This window comes from Chiloscyllium plagiosum, unplaced genomic scaffold, assembly GCF_037043375.1.
Source record: "Chiloscyllium plagiosum isolate Xiang-an unplaced genomic scaffold, Cpla_swu_hap1 HiC_scaffold_28, whole genome shotgun sequence".
In the NCBI taxonomy this organism is placed as follows: Eukaryota; Metazoa; Chordata; class Chondrichthyes; order Orectolobiformes; family Hemiscylliidae; genus Chiloscyllium; species Chiloscyllium plagiosum.
In genome coordinates, this window is record NW_028270166.1 from 53,853,250 (window position 1) to 53,877,154 (window position 23,905).

The following is a 23,905-nucleotide window of genomic DNA, read 5'->3' on the forward strand; positions in this document are numbered from 1 at the left end:
CCCCACCCCCTCACCAAACCCCACCCCCCAAACCCCCCAACCCCAGAGACAGTAATAAGATCCCATTTTCTGGATTAGTGGTGCTGGAAGAGCACAGCAGCTCAGGCAGCAGCCGAGGAGCAGTAAAATCGATGTTTCGGGCAAAAGCCCTTCATCAGGAATAAAGGCAGAGAGCCTGAAGCATGGAGAGATAAACTGGAGGAGAGTGGGGGTGGGGAGAAAGTAGCATAGAGTACAATAGGTGAGTGGGGGAGGCATCTGCAGTCATTGCTTTTACCTAGTTGATCTTAACCCTACTGTGAATCCTCTTGCAAGGATGCCTGCCTTGAAGATATTTTCCTCCTCTCTCTACAAGAATCTCAGGGAGTCCCTCTCCCACTGCAACTCCCAGGTCATTTCCTCTGCCCTGAAGCTCTTCAACCATGCCTACCTGCCTGTCTCCTTTTCCACCAATCCACTCCACCCTCCTCCCTGACCTATCACCTTCATCCCCTCCCCCACTCACCTATTGTACTCTATGCTACTCTCTCCCCACCCCCACTCTCCTCCAGCTTATCTCTCCACGCTTCAGGCTCTCTGCCTTTAATCCTGATGAAGGGCTTTTGCCCGAAACGTCAATTTTACTGCTCCTCGGATGCTGCCTGAACTGCTGTGCTCTTCCAGCACCACTAATCCAGAATCTGGTTTCCAGCATCTGCAGTCATTGTATTTACCCGTAATAAGTTCCCAGTCAATGGCAACAATTCCTTCTGTTCATCCCCCAAACCTCACAGATAGACTGAGAAGGGTAGGAGGAGGGAGTGGGACATGTTGTGGGGGAGGTGGGGAGGGGTTGGGATCCCACTCCCTTCCCACACCATGATCCCCACTGACCACTCACCCACCTCCCCATTAAAATGGCGACAAGTCCCAGTGGAGTCTGTCCCAGATATTCCGAGAGGAAATACAGAAAAGAAAACGGCTGGGTGGAGAGACAGAAAAATCCAACCCTCTCTTTCCCTCCCCCATTAGCCTCAGCTGACCAATAAACTACATTTGAGTGGCACCTGCAACTTCCATTTAGCACTGTCTGAAGTAATAATCCAACCCTTCCACAATGATTGAAAAAAAGCTTCAGAGGCTCAGGACTCCATCCTCACCCCCAACCCTACCCAACACCTCCATCCTCACCACCCCCACCCCGCCACACACACATGTCCACCCTCACCCTCCCACCCCCACACACATACACACAACCCCCCAGAAGAGGTTAATGTTCGAATCCATGAGACCATAAAAATGAGGAGCGGGAAATGTCCGTCTGGCCCTTTGAGCCTCCTGAGTCATTCAGTGTGATCATGGCTGGTCTTTTTTTGGGATCATCTCCACATACCCACCCACTCACCATCACCCTTAATTCCTTTCCTGTTCAAAAATCTATCTCTCTTAGCTTTAAACTCATTTACTGAGGAAGCCTCAACTGCTTCACTGGGCCGGGATTTCCACAGATTCCCAACCCTCTGGGTGAAGAACTTCCTTCTCAATTCAGTCCTAATCTGTTCCTTCTTATTTTGAGGCTATGCCCACTTGTCCCAGTTTCACCTGCCGGTGGAAACACCCTCTTTACTTCTATCTTATCTATTCCACTCCCACCCCACCATCCCCAATATTCTAGAAAATTCCAAGGAATATTATCCCAGTCTGCTCAGTCTCTCCTCATAAGCTACCCCGCTGAACTCCGGAATCCACCTAGTGAACCTCCTCCTCTGCACCACCTCCAGTGCCAGTACGGAAACAAAGTCTGCACACAGTCCTCCAGGTGTGGCCTCCCCAGCACCCTATACAGCTGTAATGTAACCTTCCTGCTTTTAAACTCAATCCCTTTAGCGATGGAAGACAAAATTCCATTTTCCTTCTGATTTACTTGTTGCACCTGCAGACTAACATTCTCTGATCCACGCACAAGGATCCCCAGGTCCCTCTGCACAGCATCATGCTGCAAGTTTCTTTCACCATTCAGAAACAGTCCCTCTCACAGTTATTCCAAATTGGATGATTTCACATTTATTAACATTGTACTCCATCTACCAGACCCTTGACCACTCACTTGAACTATCGATGTCCCTTTGGAAACTTTCAGAGTGCTCTGCACACTTTACTCTACCACTCACCTTCGTGTCATCCACAAACATTAACACTAAATGTCGTCCCAACTCCAAATCATCTCTATAAATTGTGAATAATTGTGGTCCTAATGGTAATCACTGAAGCAAACACTTGTCACTGATCACTAACCAGAAACGCACTCATTTATCCCCATTCTTTGCTTCCTGTCAGTTAACCCATCCTGTATCCATGCTAATACATGGCCTGTATGTTTAGCTTATGCCAGGCCCTTTTGTGCAATACCTTGTCGAATGAGGGAAGATTCCACACGCAGTCTCACTGCATTTCAACAAAAGCACATCACACACACGGTTAGAAACCAGAGACTGCAAAGGTTGGGACACTGTCACCCCCTCCCTTCATGTTTGTGTATCTGTCCAACTTCTCTCTGTCTCATTCTCTCTCTCCTAGGCTGTCATCTTCACTCATGTGCTGAGAACTATTTCTCCTGCAATTTCAGTGCTCAGTGACAGGAGATTATCACCACCCCCAACCCAGCCCTTGTACCTATTCCCTGCCCCACACATCCCCATTCCCACGGCTCTCCAGGCTGACTCCCATCCCTGCCTTTCCGCACCCTCCCTCTCACTGCATCCCCATCTACCTCCTCAGTGGAATTGATGGTCTAGTGGTATTGTCGCTTGACTATTAATCTAGAAACTCAGAATAATGCTCTGGGGACCTGGGTTCAAATCGTGCCATGGCAGATGATGGAGTTTGAATTCAATTTTTTTTAAAAACGGAATTAAGGGTTAACCGTGAAACCATTGTCAATTGTTGGAAAAAACTATCAGATTCATTATGTCCTTTAGGGAAGGAAATTTGCCATCATTACTGGGTCTGGCCTCCATGTGACTCCAGAGCCACAGCAATGTGGTTGATTCTCCACTGCCCTCTGAAATGGCCTCACAAACCACTCAGTCGTATCAATCGCTAGAAACTCACAACAAAGAAATGAAACCCTGGACCACCTGGCATCGACCTTGGAACCAGAAAAGACAACGGCCCTGTCCTCTATACTGGAATCTGGGAGCTAGTGCCGAAATTGAGAAAACTGTCTCACAGACGAGTCACACAGCAGCCTGATATATTCATTCTTATCAGATCATACTTTATGTACCCAGACACCACCATTACCATCCCTGGATATATCCGGTCCCACTGGCAGGACAGACCCAACAGAAGTGGTAGCACAGTGGCATACGGTCGGGAGGGAGTTGCCCTGGGAGTCCTTGACATCGACTCTGGACCTCATGAACTCTCATGGCTTCAAGTTAAATAGAGGCAAGGAAACCTCTTACTGGTTATCACCTATTGTCGTCCTTCAGCTGATGAATCAGTGCCCCTCCATGTTTAACAACATTTGGAGGAAGCACTGAGGGTGGTAAAATATCTACTGGGTGGGGGATTTCAACGTCCACCACCAAGAGTGGCTCGAAAGCAGCAGCATTACTGATCGGGTTGGTCTGGTCCTAAAGGATATAACTGCTACACTGGGTCTCTGGCAGGTGATGAAGGAACCAACAAGAGCAGAAAATGTATTTGACCTCACCCTTACTAATCTGCCAGTTGCAATCGCCTCTGTCCATGACAGTATAGATAAAAGTGACCACCGCACTGTCCTGATGGAGACAAAGTCCTGCCTTCACATTGAGAATACCCTCCATCTTGCTGTGTGCTGCTATCACTGTGCTAAATGGGACAGACTTCGAACCGATCTAGCAGCTCAATACTGGGTATCCATGAAGCATCCATGGGTCATCAAAGCTGCTGTACTCCAGCACAATCTGTAACCTCATGGCCTGGTACATCCCCCACTCAACCATTACCATCAAGCCAGGGGATCAATCTTGGTTCAATGGAGAGTTCAGGAGGGTGTGCCAGGAGCAGCATCAGGCATATCTAAAAATGAGGTGTCAACCTGGTGAAGGTACTAAACAGGAGTACTTGCATGCCAAATGGCATAAACAGGAAGTGATAGACAGAGCTCAGTGCTCCCACAACCAATGCATCAGATCTAAGCTCTGCAGTCCTTCCACATCCAGTCGTGAATGGTGGTGGACAATTTAACAACTCACTGGAGGAGATGCTCCACAAAGCGGGCATTGGATAGGTATATGGAGGATAGTGGGTTAGTATAGGTTAGGTGGGCTTGGATCGGCGCAACATCGAGGGCCAAAGGGCCTGTACTGTGCTGTATTCTTCTATGTTCTATGTTCTATGTTCTACATATCCCCATCCTCAATAATGGAGGAGCCCAGCACATCAGTGCAAAAGATAAGGCTGATGCATTCGCATCAATGTTCAGTCAGAAGTGCTGAGTAGATGATCCATCTTGGACTTCTCCAGTGCTCCCCAGCATCACAGATACCAGTCTCCAGACAATTCCATTCACTCCCCATGGATACTGCAAAGGCAATGGGCCCTGAGAACATTCTGGCAATAGTACTGTAGAAGTGCACTCCAGTACTTGCTGCTCCCCTAGCCAAACTCTTCCCGCACAGTTACAACATTGGCATCTCCCTGACAATGTGGAAAATTGCCCAGGTATTTCCTGTACATAAAAAGCATGACAAATCCAACCTGGCTAATTACCACTCAATCTGCCGACTCTCCATCAACAGGGCTATCAAACAGAGTGGTGCTGGAAAAGCACAGCAGGTCAGGCAGCATCTGAGGAGTGAAATGCTGCCTGACCTGCTGTGCTTTTCCAGCACCACTCTGATCTAAACTCGGGTTTCCAACATCTGCACTCCTCACTTTTGTCGAGGGCTATCAAACAGCACCTGCTCAGCAATAACCTGCTCAGTGATGCCCAGTTTGGGTTTGGCCAAAGTCATTCAGCTCCTGATCTCATTGCAGCCTTGGTTCAAACATGGACAAAAGAGCTGAATTCCAGAGGTTAGGTGTGAGTGACAGCCCTTGACATCAAGGCTGCATTTGACCGGGTATGGCATCAAGGAGTCCTGTCAAAAATGGAATCAATAGGTATTGGGGGCAAACACTTCACTGGTTAGAGTCATACCTGGCACAAAGGAAGATGATTGTGGTTGCAGAGGGTCAGACATCTCAGCTCTAGGACATCTCTGCAGGAGAAATGGGTAGTGTCCTAGGCCCAATGATCTTCAGCTGCTTCACCAATTACCTTCCCTCTGTCATAAGGTCAGAAGTGGGGATGTTCGCTGATGTTTGCACAGTTTTCAGCACATTTCATGACTCCTTAGATACTGAAGCAATTTGTGCTCAAATGCAACAAGATCTGGACAATATCCAGGCTTGGGCCAACAAGTGACGAGTAATATTCACGCCACACAAATGCCAGACCATGACCATCACCAATAAAAGACACTGTAATCACCACTCCTTGACATTCAACTGTATTACCATCACTGAATCCCCCACTGTCAACATCCTTGGAGTTACCATTGACCGGAAACTCACTGGACTCACCACATGAACACAGTGGTGACACAAGCAGGTCAGAGACTAGGGATACTGTGGCGAGTAATTCACCTCCTGACACCCCAAATTCTATCCACTGTCTACAAGGTACAAGTCAGGAATGTGATGGAATACTCCCCTCTTGCCTGGATGGGTGCAGCTCCAACAACACTCAAGGAGCTTGACACCATCCAGTCAAAGCAACCCACTTGATTGGCACCACATCGACAAATATTCAACCCCTCCACCACTGGCACCCAGTGGCAGCGGTGTGTGCTATCTACAAAATGCACTGCAGAAATCCCCCAAAGACCCTTCAACAGCATCTTCCAAATCCATGACCACTCCCATCTAGAAGGACAAGGGCAGCAGGTACTGGGGAACACCACCCACCCGCAAGTTCCCCTCCAAGCCACTCGCCACCCTGGCTTCGAAATATATCGCCATTCGTTTACAGTTGTTGGGTGAAAATCTTGGCATTCCCTCTCTACCGGCATTGTGGGTCAACTCACAGCAAGGGGACTGCAGTGATTCAAGATGGAGCTCACCACCACCTTCTCCAGGGCAAATAAGGATGGGCTGTCAAAATTAGCCAGCCAGTGGCGCCCAAGCCCCACAAAAGAATATTAAAAAAATGTTTCTGTGATTGAAACCTCTGTCTCTGAAATGTTGGAGTTCGTTGCATTTTGTAAACCTGACTCGAAACATTACAGCATTGATGGATTAACATGATGGGACGTTCTAGAGAGTTTGATGGGGAGGCGGGGGAAGATGACAGACAGAAGAATTGTGATGGAGAAGCAGAAAGTGAGTAGGTGTGCGTGTGTGTGTGTGAGAGAGAGAGACAGAGAGAGGGGAGTGGAGTGAGGAAGAAAGAGCCAGACGATGGAGAGAGAGAAATGGACGAAGACCCAAGACTGAGGGAGGTCAGACAGAAGGAAATGGACACAGCGGGACTGAGAGGGAGAAAGAAAATGTAAAATCACAGCCTCTGCAAATGACATTTTGACTCTGAGCCACTTGTTGCAATCTCGGACACTGTCGGAGAATCGTCCAATTACAAATAGAGGCCACACACCGATCTTGTGAAATTGACGAACACTAGTTTATTTCTCACTATATGGTGGGAAAGAGAAATTGACAATACTCATAGAAAACGGACACTTTGCCCAGTTAAGTCATGGATTCTTTTCCCCAAGTTTCAGATACAGACAGTTTTATAGTGTTACAGTGGTGTTACAGTAGTGTAGTGTTAATTACAAGACAAGACGAATTAAATTACATTCAATGGAAAACAATCAGCTGGCTGGTCACAGCAATCAGGTAATAACTATAACAGGAGGTTCCGTTCCTCTGCGAGAGCAGGTGCTAATGTCCAGTATCCTGGTTCCAATGGGCCTGCAGGGGGGTGCGTATTCTTGTCAGGTATCTGGGTGCCACTCAGTCTAGGGAGGCTTTGTGGGGCTTCAGTACCTGAGGGCACTGTGGATGCCCTCGGGGCTGCAGGAGCGGTGATGCTATTGTGAGGTAGGAAGTCTGTTATCAGATCATCTGAGGAGGAGTAATCCTTCAGTCTGGAAGCTGTTTAGGTAATGTCTTGTTTTGCTGTTTAGTTCCTGAGCTGGTTGTCGTGAAGTTGAGGGATTATAGAACAAAGAAAGAAAATTTACAACCCAGGAACAGGCCCTTCGGCCCTCCAAGCCTGAGCCAATCCAAATGTACTCTCTAAACCTGTCGATCAATTCCTTAGCATCTGTACCCCTCTGCTCCCCACTCATTCAAGCATTTGTCCAGACACATCTTAAATCTACTGTGCCTGTCTCTACCAACTCTGCTCGCAACACGTTCCAAATGCCTACCACCCTCTCTGTGTGAAGCACTTGCCGCGTGTTATCCCCCTTAAACTTTCCACCTCTCAGCTTGAAAACATGACCTCTCGCGATTGAATCCTTCATCCTGGGAAAAAGCTTGTTTCTATCCACCCTGTCCATACCCTTCATGATTTTGTAAACCTCAATCAGGTCCCTCCATAATCTCCTTTTTCCTAATGAAAATAAAACTAACCTACTCAACCTCTCTTCAGAGCTAGCATCATCCATACCAGGCAACATCCTCATAAACCTTCTCTGCACCCTCTCCAAAGTATCCTCATCCTTTTGGTAATGTGCTGACCAGAATTGTACACAGTATTCCAAATGCAGCCGAACGAATGTCTTGTGCAATGTTAACATGACTTACCAGCTCTCACACTCAATACCGCATCCAATGAAGGCAAGCATACCATATGCCTTCTTGACCACTCTATCCACCTGTGCAGTAACCTTCAGGGTACAATGGACCTGCAGTCCCAGTATGCTCTGTTTTGCTAAGAACAGGCATGGTTTCTGTGAACACGCAGTGGGCAGGCAGAGTGGTTTATCTTTTCTCCTACAATTCCCCTTTTTTTGTTTTTGTCAGGGAAGCGCTGAGTTAGGGGTAGAGGCGAAGGGGGGAATGTAGCCAGAGCCAGGGGGAGGGTCGGAATCAGTGGGGTAGTATTCGGAGTCCGAGTCTGAAACCACATATTCCGTGTCGGGGCAAAGTTATTGTCCCTGTGGATCTTCACTAGTTGGGTGGTAAGGTCAGGGCAGGGGGTAGCAGCATTGAGCACAAGCTCAGGCAGCACATTTTAATAGCCATGACAAGAACTGCAATAATGACAATGATAGGAATGAGGACTATGAGGCCCTGGAGCACAGGAACCCAGCCAGGAGCGTGCCCAGTTCCATGGGTCCCATTTTGGTTTTGGGTTGTGCAGTACAGCGGCAGCCTGTTGGATATGCCGGGCTGAGTTAGTAATGTTCCCACTGGGGCCGGGTATGTAACTGCAGCAATCAGAGCCGATGAGGGCACATGTGCCCCTTTCTCCACCAGCAGATAATCCAGGGGCAGACCTGTTTTATTGGGCCACAGTGTGAATGGCAAGAACTTCCGCATTCAGCTGGGTGAGTGCTTTGGATGTGGCATTGGCTACCTCCTCCAAGGGGATGGCCAGCAGCTGGGCTTCTATTTCCAATTGAATGGCTGCATAGGTGGGTGAAAAGACAGAGAGAATCTGGTCAAGGGTGTTGGGGGTTCACTTCCTGTGAGACGGTGGCTTCGTGAAGGGAGGAGACTGGGAATGTTATACATTGGGACCACGTACCCAACACAGCAGCTCCTGGTCCAGGATAACAGGAACCAAGGGGAGGCTTTGTGGCTGTAAATAAAGTAAGTGCCAATATAGGTTCTCAGGCGGTCGGTCTGAGTCCCTGTCCAGGTGGTGGTGAAAGTGGGGTTTTGCCTGCTCCTGTTGAGGATGTGAAGGTTCAGTATCCTGCCCTATGCTGTGGACTGACTTGCTGTGGGGTGAGGAGCAAGGAGTTGGCGCACCGGCTCCAGCCAGCATTCCATCCGGATGGATGGCTGCTTTTGAGGCAGATCGATCCGATGGGTGTGCCCTGTCCGGGAGTGTCTGTGAGGAGTAGGACCGGGGGGGTTCATGGGGAAGATTGTATGAGGGATAGAACCATCCCTGAAAATTGTTTAATGGGTACTCTGCGGATTTCCAGCAGACTGGAGAATTATCTCTGTAAGATCCCATTCACGGTGGTAGGCTGAGAGTGGTTACTTCAGGGGACCTGACCCATCCCACCCACCATTCAGCATTGTCTGATTCATTAAAAGGGAAGGGTCTCAGGGGAATGCCCCCTTGGGAGTGCATGGGGACATGAGCACAAACCCAACAGCTACTCTGGCTGACCCCCGAGCATACACACAGAGGAATGTATTGACCAGTGACTCGCGAATGGTAAGGTGTCTCACTGCATGATCCTGGTTCCAGTCATCCCGTGGCAGGATGATCAGGGGGAGTATAAAGATGGTGATGGCTGTGGCGGTTAGCTGGAGCTTTCCTTGGGGTGTGGAGCTGTCGTTTGCTGTGCTTCCTGGTTGTTGTCTTTTGGGGGCAGAGCACTTCTTGCAGCAGGTCCCGTGTGTCCAATCAGGTTTTCCCTTCAGTTTGACAGCTGTCGGGGCTGTCAGAGGCACCAAGTATGGACCTTTCCACCGAGGAGGGAGAGAATCATTTCCCAGTGATTTGATCATTACATAGTCCCCAGGTTGGAACGGATGAGGTGGCTCCTGGCGGGGTCTGGGCATCGCTGCCTTGATCAAATCACGGTGAAGGTTAATGACCCTACTGAGGGCTTGGCCCTAATCCAGCAGAGCCTCCTGTGTCAGGGGTAGTGCTGTATCTGTGGAGAGGTTTGTGGGGCCTGGTGACTAAGGGCATGGGTCTTCCCATAAAATCCAAAATTGGGATGGAGGGTGAACTGTGGGAAGATATTTAGGGACTACTGAATTGATGGGAACACTACATTTGACGAGACAATATTTGGCAGATGGTGGGCGAAATATTTGTGCGGGGGGAGGGCAACATCTGAGGGTGGTAATGTTCTTCTGAGGTGACTCTAGATTTTGGGATGGGGCAAATCACAGTGTGGGTGGGGCAAAGTTGTGGAGTAAAGACAAGGGCAAAAGTGGGAGGTAGTGAAACATGTTGAGGGAATATCTGCGGGGGCAAAAATGAGAAGGCGAGGGTGTGAAATGGGGGGTGTATGGGGTCGCAAAATTGGATGACACAAAGTTCGATAAGTCACATTTGGCAGGGAGTCACATTCAGTAATTTTGGATCGAGAAAAACATTTTTGGGAGGGGCAGGAAAAATGCAGAGAGAGGGAGGGGCAGAAAGTTGGAGATAGGAGATAGAAAAAATGCAGACAGAGAGGGAGGGGGACACACAACTGGAGGGAATGGACAGACAGAGGGAGAATGAAATAAAGAGTTGAGAGTGTGACAGGCAGAGATGCAGGAGGGTAAGACAGAAAGACCAAAAGAGAGAAAGGAGGAGAGACTTTGAGAGAAAGATAAAGGGACACAAAGTAAGAAACAAAGAGACATAAAATGACAATTTGAGAAAGAGATGGGAAATCAGCCAGAGACAGGCGGGAGTTCACGAAAGACACAGTCTGAAACGGTGATACTCACCATTTCTGTGGGTCCCAGCTCTCTCTCTGTCTGACTTCTCACTCTTCCTCGCTCCCATGAGGGATAGACACTGCTCCAGGGGTCACTTCAGACAGGGTCTGTTTCAGTGATGGATTGATAAAAGTTCAAAACTGGAACTGAGCTTCCAGCAGAACCCACATTCTCTCTCTCTCTCTCTCTCTCTCTCTCTCTCTCTCACTCACACACACACAAACTGGCCCCAGACCTGAAATCCACACAGAGACAAAGCTGCAGTTTCAAACCAGTTACAAAATGCCTTTATTCAGACAAGGGAACAGTCTTCTGCAGCCAAGGAACACAGATTTATCCCACAGGGGAACATCGTATTTCTACACAGACAAGTTTCTGAGAGTGAACGTCAAACTATTTCACAGATGGACACAAAGGGACTAATGGATCTATTGTACCAGTGGACGTTTGTTCATGATCATGGGATGTTAGACACATTCACCCCCTCCCGGACAATAGCTGAGGGACATCACAGCACTGTTTCACTCTCTCAATGGTTATACACAGGCAAGTGTCATTTACTGCACTGTGTGTATATGTTTCTGTGTGTCTGTATATATGAGTGAGGCAGTGTGTCTGTGTGTGCATGTTTCTGTGTATCTGAGTCGATGTGCGAGTCAGTGTGTCTGTGTGTACATGTTTCTGTGTGTTGGTGTGTGTGTTTCTGTGTATCTGTATGTATGTCTGTGTCAGTGCATCTGGATGTGACAAGCTTATTTTGTCCTTCATTTTTTAAAAACAGCTATAAGACATAAAAGCAGAAATTAGGCCATTCAGCCCATCGAACCTTCTCCACTATTCAATCATGGCTGCTACATTTCTCGTCCCTATTCTCCACGTAACACTTGATCCCCCTGACAGTTAAGAAATTATCTCTCTCTGTCTTAAATATATTCAAAGTCCTGGCCCCCACAGCCTTCTGAGGCAGTGAATTCCATAGATGCATCACTATTTGGCTGAAGACGTTTCTCCTTGACTCCATTTAAAAAGGTCTTCCCTTTACCCTAAAGCTGTGCCCTCGGTCCTAGTCTTTCCGACCAATGGAAGCATCTTCCCAACTCCCACAGTCCAAAGATGTGCAGGGTCAGGTGAATTGGCCATACTAAATTGCCCGTAGTGTTAGGTAAGGGGTAAATGTAGGGGTATGGGTGGGTTTCGCTTCAGCGGGTCGGTGTGGACTTGTTGGGCCGAAGGGCCAGTTTCCACACTGTAATATAATCTAATCTGATCCATTCTGTCCAGGACATTCAGTATTCCAGGTTTCAATTAGATTCCCCCTCATTCTTCTGAACCCCATCCAGAGTCCGGAAACATTCCTCGTATGTTAAGCTTTTCATTCCTGGGGCCATTCTCGTGAACCTTCTCTGAACAGACTCCAGGGCCAGTACATCCAGGAGTGTCAGAAATAAGAGTGATGAACTGACAGCGTGGATCAGTACTTGGGACTATGATGTTGTGGCCATAACGGAGATGTGGGTTTCACAGGGGCAGGGATGGTTGCTAGATGTTCCAGGGTTTAGAACATTTAAAAAGAACAGGGAGGATGGAAAAAGAGGAGGGGGTGCAGCATTGCTAATCAGAGAGTGCATCTCAGCTACAGAAAGGAAGGCTGTTGAGAAAGGTTTGCCTACTGAGTCAGTATGGAACAGCAAGGGAGCATCCACCTCATTGGGGGTTTCCTACAGACACCCTAATAGCAGGAGAGAGATCAAAGAACTTATCGGCAGGCAGATTTTGGAAAAATGCAGATGTCACAGGGTTGTTGTGGGTGACTTCAACTTTCCAAATATTGACTGGAACCTCCTTAGTTCAGATGGTTTGGACGGAGCCATTTTTGTCAGGTGTGTTCAGGTGAGTTTCCTTATTCAGTATGTAGACAGGCCGACGAGGGGAGAGGCCATTTTGGATTTGGTTCTCGGCAATGAGCCAGGACAGGTGGCAGATCTCGCGGTGGGAAACACTTTGGTTACAGTGACCACAACTGCCTCACATTTACCATAGCCTTGGAGAGGGAAAGGAGCAGTTTCCAAGGGAAGATATTTAATTGGGGAAAAGGAAATTATGACACTATCAGACAGGAGTTGGGAAGTACAGATTGGGAGCAATTGTTCCACAGAAAGGGTATAACAGACATGTGGAAAGTATTTAAGGAGCAGTTGTTGCGAGTGATACACAAATTTGTCCACTGACACAGGCAAAAAGGGGTAAGACTAAGGAACCTTGGTTGACAAGAACAGGGGAGCTGAAAATGTGTTGCTGGAAAAGCGCAGCAGGTCAGGCAGCATCCAGGGAACAGGAGAATCGACATTTCGGGCATAAGCCCTTCTTCAGGAATGAGGAAAGTTTGTCCAGCAGGCTAAGATAAAAGGTAGGGAGGAGGGACTTGGGGGAGGGGTGTCGGAAATGTGATAGTGGAAAGAGGTCAAGGTGAGGGTGATAGGTCAGACTGGGGTGGGGGCGGAGAGGTCAGGAAGAAGATTGCAGGTTAGGAAGGCGGTGCTGAATTCGATGGATTTGACTGAGACAAGGTGGGGGGAGGGGAAATGAGGAAACTGGTGAAATCCGAGTTCATCCCTTGTGGTTGGAGGGTTCCAAGGCGGAAGATGAGGCGCTCTTCTTCCAACCGTCGTGTTGTTGTGGTCTGGCGATGGAGGAGTCCAAAGACCTGCATATCCTTGGTGGAGTGGGAGGGGGAGTTGAAGTGTTGAGCCACGGGGTGGTTGGGTTGGTTGGTCCGGGTGTCCCAGAGGTGTTCTCTGAAACGCTCTGCAAGTAGGCGGCCTGTCTCCCCAATATAGAGGAAGCCACATCGGGTGCAGAGGATGCAATAGATGATGTGTGTGGAGGTGCAGGTGAATCTGTGGCGGATATGGAAGTTTCCTTTGGGGCCTTGGAGGGAGGTGAGGGGGGAGGTGTGGGCGCAAGTCTTGCACCTCCTGCGGTTGCAGGGGAAGGTGCCGGGAGTGGAGGTTGGGTTGGTGGGGGGTGTGGATCTGACGAGGGAGTCACGGAGGGAGTGGTCTTTATGGAATGCTGATAGGGGAGGGGAGGGAAATATATCCTTGGTGGTGGGGTCCGTTTGGAGGTGGCGGAAATGACGGCGGATGATGCGCTGTACATGGAGATTGGTGGGGTGGTAGGTGTGGACCAGTGGGGTTCTGTCCTGGTGGTGGTTGGAGGGGCGGGGCTCAAGGGCGGAGGAGCGGGAAGTGGAAGAGATGCGGTGGAGGGCATCGTCGACCACGTCGGGGGGGAAATTGCGGTCGTTGAAGAAGGAGGCCTTCTGGGTTGTACGTTTTTGGAACTGGTCCTCCTGGGAGCAGATGCGGCCACACCTCCCCCCTCACCTCCCTCCAAGGCCCCAAAGAAAATTCCATATCCGCCACAGATTCACCTGCACCTCCACAGACAGACCATCGCCAGACCACAACAACACGACGGTTGGAGGAAGAGCGCCTCATCTTCCGCCTAGGAACCCTCCAACCACAAGGGATGAACTCGGATTTCACCAGTTTCCTCATTTCCCCTCCCCCCACCTTGTCTCAGTCAAATCCATCGAATTCAGCACCGCCTTCCTAACCTGCAATCTTCTTCCTGACCTCTCCGCCCCCACCCCAGTCTGACCTATCACCCTCACCTTGACATCTTTCCACTATCACATTTCCGACGCCCCTCCCCCAAGTCCCTCCTCCCTACCTTTTATCTTAGCCTGCTGGACAAACTTTCCTCATTCCTGAAGAAGGGCTTATGCCCGAAACATCGATTCTCCTGTTCCCTGGATGCTGCCTGACCTGCTGCGCTTTTCCAGCAACACATTTTCAGCTCTGATCTCCAGCATCTGCAGACCTTACTTTCTCCTCAAAGAACAGGGGAGCTTGTTGTCAAAAGGAAGAAGGCAGCTAATGTGAGGTGAAGGAATCAAGGATCGAGCACAGCTTTAGAGGATTACAGGCTTACTAGAAAGGAGCTCAGAAATGGACTGAGGAAAGCCAGGAGAGGGCATGAAAAAGGCTTGGCAAGAAGGATTAGGGAGAGCCCAAAGGCATTTTACTCATATGTGAGGAATAAGAGAGCGTAGGGTCAGTCAGGGATAGCGTACGGAACTTGTGTGTGGAATCTGAAGAGATAGAGGAAGCCCTAAATGAGAGTTTTGCTTCAGTTTTCACTAAGGAAAGGGACCTTGTTGTGAATGAGAACTTTGAGGAGCTGGGAATCAGTCTGGAACAGATCAAGATTGATGAAGTTGATGTCTTTGGTGATGGCCACCACACTGAGCTCTGTCCCTACCCTCTCTTGAGTTTTTTGAGATATTAATCATATCTTCCACAATCGAGGCTGACACAGAATAATTATTTAATTCTTCAGCCATTTCCTTTTCCCCGCCACTATCTTTCTGCGTCATTTGCCAGCGGCCCAATGTCCTCTTCTTCCGCTCTTTTGCCCTTTATCTGTCAAAAGAAACTCTTACTGTATTGCTTGATATGTCTGGCTAGCTTACCCTCATATTTCATCGTGGCCCTCCTTATTTCTTTTGTTGTTGCTCTCTATTGGTCGTTGCAAGTGCCTAATGCTTTGGTTTCCCACTGCCCTTCCCCAAATGATCTGTTTTATCTTTTACTTTTACCGTATCCCTGAATTCCTTCGTCAGCCATGGTTGCCGCATCCTCCCTGTACCATGCTTCTTTTCCCTCGGGATGAATCTCTGCTGAACCTCCTGCCATTGCTGTTCCACTGTCTTTCCTGATACACTCCTCTCCCAGTCAATTCTACCCACCTCCTCTCTCATGCCTCTGTAGTTGCCTTTATTCAGCTGTAATTCCGTTACCTTTGATTCTATCATCTCCCTCTCAAATTGCAGAGTAATTTCAGACATATTATGATCATATTATGCTGAGGATTCCTTTACCTTAAGCTCCCTGATCAAGTCTGCCTCATTGCATATCACTAAATCCAGTATTGCCTGTTCCCTACTGGGCTCCACCACAAGTTGGTCCAAAAAGCCATCCCATAGACATTCCACAAATTCCAAACCTGATTTTCCCAGTCCACCTGCATATTGAAATCCCCAATGATCACTGTAACTTTGCAGTTCCTTCAAATCTTTTGCATCTCCGGTTGTATCTTGCGCCCCACCTCCTGACCACTGTTTGGAGGCCTGTACATAACTCCAACTATGGTTTTATTTATACCTATGCAATTCTTCAATTCCACCAACACGGATAAGAGAGATTGTAAAGGCAGAGGTGTTGAAGGGGTTAGAAAGAGCCGAGGTTAACAATGGCAGGGGAGTGGCCAGTTCTCCCAGTTCACGTTTTTCTTTCCAGTTTGGTTTAACTGTGGCAGTCACAAGATGCTGGAGTCCAGAAATGATTCCAACCCTCAGCAGATGAATCCTAACTTACTGTCGCTCTCGAATTTCTTTGGATGTTGTTTCCTCCTGCCTGCAAGAATCTGTTTCAGTTTCCCTATTTTGCCAAAGTGTGTATTCTGGGATGTCTGGATGGGTACAGTCCCTTCATTAATTTGCTGTATCTGGATAGTTAGGTTTTCCAATAATTACGTTATTCTAAATTTGATTTTCTTTTGTTATACTGCTGTGTTTTCATAAATTATGTATTGAGTGGTCTGACCAGCTGCATCACACCTGGAATATTGATTTCCCATCTGCCTTTAAAATAAAAAAAGGTTAGGGTCTCAGCTACCAAAATATATTTGAGGTGTTCTGGCCTGGTTTTCCTGCTCCTCGGATGCTGCCTGACGTGCTGTGCTTTTCCAGCACCACTCTAATCTAGATTCTGGTTTCCAGCATGTGCAGTCCTTGTTTTTACCCACAATAACATGTGTCTGTGCGCTTGGTTGTGTGTTTGAGTTTGTATGTATATGTTTCTGTGTCTGTGTCTGTGTAAAGGTCTGTTTGCACGTCTGCACCTCAGTCTGTGTCTGTTTCTGTCTTTGTATGTGTATGAATCTATGTCGGTCCATATGTTTGTGTGTATAAATGTGCCTGTGTGTATCTCTGTGTCTGTATGTGATTCTCTATCTGTAACTGTCTGCGTGTCTATCCCAAACGAACTATATCTGCATATTCGTAGCTCTGAGTGTTTGAGGCAGTGTTTATGGATGTGTGTATTAGTGTTGATCTGTGTGTGTGTGCGTGCACGTATCTGTGTGTATGTGCGTGTGCATGTGTGTGTGTCTGTGTGTGCATGGGTGTCTGTGTGTATCTGTACATGCCTGTGTGTGCATGTGCGTGTGCATATGTATCTGTGTGGATCTATGTGTGTATCTGCGTGTGTCTGTATGTGTGTGTATCTGCGTGTGTGTGTATGTGTGCATCTGTGTGTGTGTGTGTCTGTGTGTACCTGTGTGTATCTCCATATATGTGTGTGCGTGTGTGTTTGTGTACATCTGTGTGTGTGTGTGCATGTGTGTGTATGTATCTGTGTGCGTCTGTGTGTGTGTATCTGTGTATGTCTGTGTGTATATGTGTGTATCTGTGTGTGTGTGGGTGAGTGTGTGTGTGTATATCTGTGTATGTGTGTATATCTGTATGTGTGTGTATATCTGTGTGTGTCTGTGTGCATGTGTGTGTGACTGTGTGTCTGTATGTATCTGGGTGTGTGTGTATCTGTGTGCGTGTGAGTGTGTGTGTATCTGTATCTGTGTTTGTGTGTGTCTGTGTATCTGTGTGTGTGTGTCTGTGTATATATATATATATATATATATATATATCTATGCGTGTATCTGTGTGTGTGTGTATATCTGTACTGAACTGTCTCTTCTGATCTATTTCAGCTCTTATTGTAGCTGTGTGCCCATCAACTGCTGTAGATGAGTGTGTGTATTAGTGTGCGTCCCTCTGACTCAGTGTGTCTCTAAGTCTGTGTCACTGTGCAGTGACCTCTGTTGTTCTGGGGGTGAATCCATTGAAATGGTGTTTACCCGTCTCTCCCCTTTCTTTCTGTCTGTCTATCTTGTGTGTAAAGTGTCATATTGGAGAGTATCTCCAAATTGTGTCTCTATATATTTGTGCCTGTGGATCTGTCTCTCGTGCAATGGGACTGGAGGGAAGTTTGAATGAGTGAATGAATTAAAAAGTGATGAATCAAAGGCTGAGTCTCTTTTGCACACACGTACACACACACGCCCCCGTTAAACACCCCCCTCTCTCTCCCCGGAATTGTTTAATGTGATACAATGCCACTCTCTGCTGGTCGCTACATGCCGCTACATGAGTGGATGATCTTTTCTGTGGTGAGAGCATCACAGCTTGTGAATCTCTCATGTTGCACAGTTGTGTTATTCTTCAAACAATTTCTTTGGCGACACAGCAGTTTTGGCTGACCGATGTTGCATCTGAGATATGAGCAACAGGAAACAAAAATGGGAGGATGCGAGAAAGAGGGGGACATTGTGAGAATGAGAGCTGGATATGGAGAGAGAGATGAAATCTGCCGAGGTCAGGTCAGAGTCAGTGATCCTGAGGTGAAAGTAAAGGACAGAGTGACATAAACCCAACTCCTGAGCTCAGACCCAGTTCCCTCCCCTTCCCTAATGACCAGGACTTGGGGCTGAGTCTGTCTCTCTCCAGCTCAGCTGCTTCAACACAAACAACAAAATAGTTTGTTCTGCTGCTTGGTACTTCTTAATGAACAATTTCATTTTTACAGATTGAAGTGACAGATACATTCAGTGAAATGGTGCCTTTTTTCACTGATCCCCGAGTTGAGAAACATTGAAATGTGTCCATGTAACCCCCTGTTGAATCAGGTTGGAAAAAACAGCACTGCCCTCAGTCTGTTACCATAGCGACAGGCTTTTTCGTTGCTGAAACATTGAACTGAAATGAGAAAATCCTGGATAAATTGACTAATCAGTGAATTTGATTGATTGATGAATTTGGGCGAAGGGATATTTCAGCACATTTTTCAGCTGCTGTCTGAACTTAGTCTGGGTCACAGCGTAAATCGCGGTGTTAGTGCAGCAACTGAGGAGCTGCAGCATGAAGCCCAATTCCCGCACAAAGCGATGCAGATACACAAAATTATATGCCAAGGCATACATCCGAGTCCATATTGAATACAGCATTAATGTTGACCATAACAGGATGAAATTGGCCGAGATCACAAACAATAAAATGATCGATGTTTTGCGATTTTGCATTTCTGTATCATGGTGAGAGTCCCCATTGGTGTGAGTCCGGAGTCTCTTGCGGGCTCTGCTGGTCACTAAAATGTGTCTGATGGTGAAAACATTGAGTAGCAGAATCAGGAGAAATGGGAGAGCTGGTGTTAGAATGTGATGGAGGAACTCGATTGTGACCCAGACACGAGAAGATAGAACACCGTTCCTTATGTAACAAAACCAGGGGGAGTTTGCCAACCGATAAAGACCCGTGAGCATGAAATACCAGAAAATGTTCTTTAAACAGCTCAGCACAGTCACTGTTCCCAGAACCACAGCTGCCATTTTCTCACTGCAATATTTATTTTTCAGCTTCTGGCAACAAATGGCCACAAATCGATCAAAGGTGAAAGTGACGGTGAACCAGACAGAACAGTCAGTGGCTGCATAAAGCAGGACGGCGTGGATATTACACACGGGGACGGAGTACAGGAAATAAAACTGTTCCCGATAAACGTTGGGAATGTGTCTCAATATCAGATCGAGGATAATGACCAGTAGATCCGTCACTGCCATTGCCCCCAGGTAACGCCTGATACATGGAGACAATCCACAATCTTTATAAAGCAGGACGAAGATCGTCATGACGTTAACTGTGAGGAAGGAAAACCAACAATTTAGACATCAGCCTGAAGGACATTTTACAATTGATTGAGATCAGAGTGAGATTTTCAAAATGAAATGTTCAGAGATTTATTGATGTAGTTGGAGCTGGAATAACACATGGTAAATTCTGAATTACTGACAGAAATGTGATGTAATACAAAAGAAACCCTCCATCCCTAAACGCACAGACAAGCATCTATAAAAACAGATGGATTCTAGAATATTCCCACACTCTCGATCACTCGAAAGCAGATAGGTCACGTCTTTACAGTTCCTAATACGGAGGATTAACATTGCTATCCTGAAGAATTCTCTTGCAGTTCTTTAAAGAAAACGGACGTTAGAAATTTCTGTCTTTTAGTCTAAATTGTGGTCGATCGATCCTCTGAAGTGAAGAAGTGTAAATGTAGGGGAAAGCCCTTTAACTGCTGAGGGGAGTTCGAAACAGTGTTTCCTCCTCCATGGAACTGGATCTTGCTCATAGAATGTTGCTTATAGAATGATCAAGAGAATGTTGGATATAGATTGTTCAGGGGAATGTAGTTACAGAATGTTCCGGGGAACGTAGGCTGTAGAATTTTCCTACAAATGTTGGTAAAAGAATGTTCTGAAGAATGTTGGTTATAGATTGTTCCAGGGGAGGTGGGTCAGAGAATGTTCTGGAGAATGCTGTTTATAGAATGTTCCAGAGAATGTTGGTTATAGAATGTGTTAAGAGAATGTCAATAATAGAATATTCTGGGAATGTTGGTGATGGAATGTTCAGAGAATGTGACTTGTAGAATGTTCCAGAGAATGCCATTTATAGAATGTTCTGGAGAATATCAGTTATAGAATGTGTTGGAGAATGTCAGTCATAGACTGTTCCGGAGGAATGTTGGTTAGAGAATGTTCCGGAGAATATCAGTTTGAGAATGTGATAGCGTCATAAAAAGCCACATCACTAAGGTCCTTCTGTCCATTAGGTTTGGTGAAACCCACTCAGCGTCAGGGTGAAAATCTCTCCCCAAACCCAACTCAACTGGCACTTTGTGTACAGAAACAATAAGATTAAGCCAAAAACTTGAAGATTTGATGTAAGATTCTCTGTTTACAATCGTACAGATCTCAACTTTTACTTGGAGATCTACCCCACCTCCTTTTATGTTTTGTATTATGCTCCCAAATATAAAAGGTCCTGGATGTTCAGTTCCAAATATCAGACACTCTGATGTCATTAAATTGTATCCATTTACCTCAATGTTTGCATTGAGTTCCTCAATCATTTTTGAAGATACAATGTGTAATCAGATGGCGTGTCTTTCATTCAGCTTTTTAAGCCATTATTCCCTGCTCCATTGTCACCTATATTCCTCATTTTGACCAGGCAAGAAACAGTCTGATATTGCCATTACACACAGAATCAAATCTGATGGGTAATGTTTCACGAAGCCCCATCACTAATCCTGGGTATATCCTGTCCCAACGGCAGGACAGACCCACCGATGGTGATGGAACCGTGCTGTACAGTCAAGAAAGGAGTTACCTTGTAATTCCCCAACATTGATTCCAGAACCCAAGAATTCTCATGGTGACAGGTCAAAGATGTTCAAGGAACGTGCCTGATGATGGACAGCTACTGCCTCCACACCAGTCGGCACACAGTCCTGGTGGAAGGAAAGGCTCAGCCTCATATTGAAGACACCATCCAGTGGGGTAAATCAGTCTTTATCAGTTTAACAGGAAATAATGACTGCACAGACACCTGCTGGGTCCTCATCTATTTGCAAATTATATCAACGGTTTAGATAAATGGAACAAATGCATTCACAATAAATTCAGCGATGAAACTGAGATAGGAAGGAAACAAAGTTATGAAGAGGAGGTGGAGGATCTGTAAATGGAGAAGCAGTAAATAACCATTTGGCAGATGGAATTAGTGTGGCTAACTGTGAACCTGTGAATTTTTCAGAAAGGATACAAGGCTATAGATTACATAAATGGAGGGTGATTGCAGGAGCTTGTTCAAACATCGGAAGTGTTGCTCCATCTCCCTGATGGTCTGATCCCTAATGTTCCCAGTGTTCCCATTGCTCTCAGTGCACACGGGATATTTTGATGTGGTTGGTTGGCGGTGGGGAGTGGTGAGGGGCAGGGTGCGTTGAACCGTGTCCAAAGGGGGTGGCCTCATCTGAGACACCATCCTTTCTTTCTACGTGGAGACCTGAAGATGATGGGAATGGCTGACTGCTTCTGAATGAAGAGGCTGTGGCTACTGCCAGGACAGTGGGTATTCACCAACATGATGTACTGTGCATGGTCACACTGCATCATTAATGGAGTGAGAGGTCCTTCAGTTCCTCTAACCCTCCCCATTGACATGGGGACCCTGCAGAGCCATGTACACCATCGGGAATCCCACTATACTGGGAAAACAAGGGTAGCCCTGGCAGCTTTCTGCTGAGGGAGGAAACATTGTATTCACCTCATCCGCCATATATATCCTCCGTCACCAAATGGCGGGAGATCCATACTGGGAGATGATGGATATGTCCCCCACGCCTGCCTGGAAAGTTCCGGATCCTAGAAGCTGAATGAAGCTGTGACCCTAACAGCCACTGGCAGCACCGTCCACCCCTGGTGTGAAGCTGCAGGTCGTGTTGAAGGAGGTGACACTGCTCTGTGACCAGCTCCTTGTTCAATCAGGGTCCCCTCACACTCTGCTCCTGGGTTAAGTGTCGCTTGGGAAGCTGTTCTTGGAAAACCCGGAATGAATACGGCAGATCCCTTTCCCCACCCACACTCACTCCGTGGTTTCAGAGCTGCCCCTCTCTCCAGCCCCTGCTCCATTTGTTGTTCATGTTACAGACCCAGATGCTGGAACTACAGTCCCCAGGCTCCATCCAGAGTTGGGTCACCAAATCCTCAGGTCTCCCTGAATGTCTGAGGCAGCTCACAGCACAACTTCCAGCAAACCATCCCCAGCACCTCCACTAACGCTTCAATAACAGGAGTCAGTCAGAAGCCCCTCAGCTACAAGTCAGACACCTGCCCCTTTACAATAATACTCGGAGGGTTTCCCCGTGTTACTGACCGCACGATCAGCTGAGAGGGACAAACACAGGCACAGACCAAGTTTCAAGGATGTGTGTCAAAGCTGCTGTAACCCTCTGTCCCACATGGAGCGTCACATGGGACATACCGGGAAGTGAACAATAGCCCGACACAAACCTTTTTCTTGTTTCTGAGCTTCACAATGGCAGCACTCGATAGACTGGGGAGCGATAAACCAAGGCCAGGGAAAGATACAGAGGGACACAAAGATTCATATTAAACACAGAAACAGATAATTAATTTATGGAGAATGTGGTGTGGGAACATGGAGAAGAAGACAAGGGAGTGGGACTAACCGGAGGAGTGAGAGCTTGGAGAGTACTGTCACAACAATGAGAAAATTGAATTAGGACATTGCCAGATCAACTGAAACAGTTTATTCCATGGAATTCTGAGTCTCCCCAAGAGAATCAGCCCAGATACCATAAATTGGGAGAAGATAGCAAGCCGGTCAACATCAGGAAGTGGAGAAATCGAAGGTGTACCCCTTATTCAGGACTTGGTGTGGGTGTAGGGGGAGCTGCAGATATAGGGGTTTGCAGAGGGCGGGGTGGTGAAGTGGGGATAGGTGAAGGCAGGTGAAAGGTACAACCCGATTGGTCAGTGGGAGGACTGAATCCGTTTGGTGGCAGGGTGCAGTGGAAGGGATGGGGAGGGTTGAGAAGGGGGTGGGGTGATGGGAAGGAAGGCATTTTGAAATTGGAGAATCACTCGTGAGTCCTCTGGGCTCTTGGCTGCCCAGGTGGAAGATGAGATGTTAGTTATAGTTATAAAGAACAAAGAGAAGAACAATGAAAATTTACAGGCCAGGACCAGGCCCTTCGGCCCTCCAAGCCTGAGTCGATCCAAATCCACTGTCTAAACCTGTCGCCCAATTCCTAAGCATCTGTTTCCCACTGCTCCTCACCTACTCGTGCCTCTGTCCACATGCATCTTAAATGAATCTAGCGTGCTTGTTTTTACCACCTTTGATGGCAATGCGTTCCAGACACACACCACCCTCTATGTGAAGTGCTTGCTGCGTGTAACCCCCTTAATCTTTTCACCTCTCACCTTGAAAGTGTGACCTCTCATTACTGAATCCTTCACCATGGGAAAAAGCGTACCTCTATCCACCCTGTCTAAACCCTTCATGATTTTATAGACCTCAATCAGCCCCCCACCATCTCCTTTTTTCTAAGGAAAACAATCTTAACCTCCTCAACCTCTCTTCACAGCTCGCATCTTCCATACCAGGCAACATCCTCGTCAACCTTCTCTGCACCCTCTCCAACGTGTTCACATCGTATTGGTAATGTGGTGACCAGAACTGGACACAGTATTCGAAATGCGGCCGAAC

The 23,905-nt window shown here is 47.3% G+C and overlaps 2 pseudogenes; both read right to left on the bottom strand.

Moving 5' to 3' along the window:
- Positions 1-9,765, bottom strand: part of LOC148142764 (uncharacterized) — a 123,279-nt pseudogene extending 113,514 nt beyond the window's left edge.
- An 8,570-nt stretch (positions 9,766-18,335) lies between these two features.
- Positions 18,336-23,905, bottom strand: part of LOC148142765 (uncharacterized) — a 39,735-nt pseudogene continuing 34,165 nt past the window's right edge.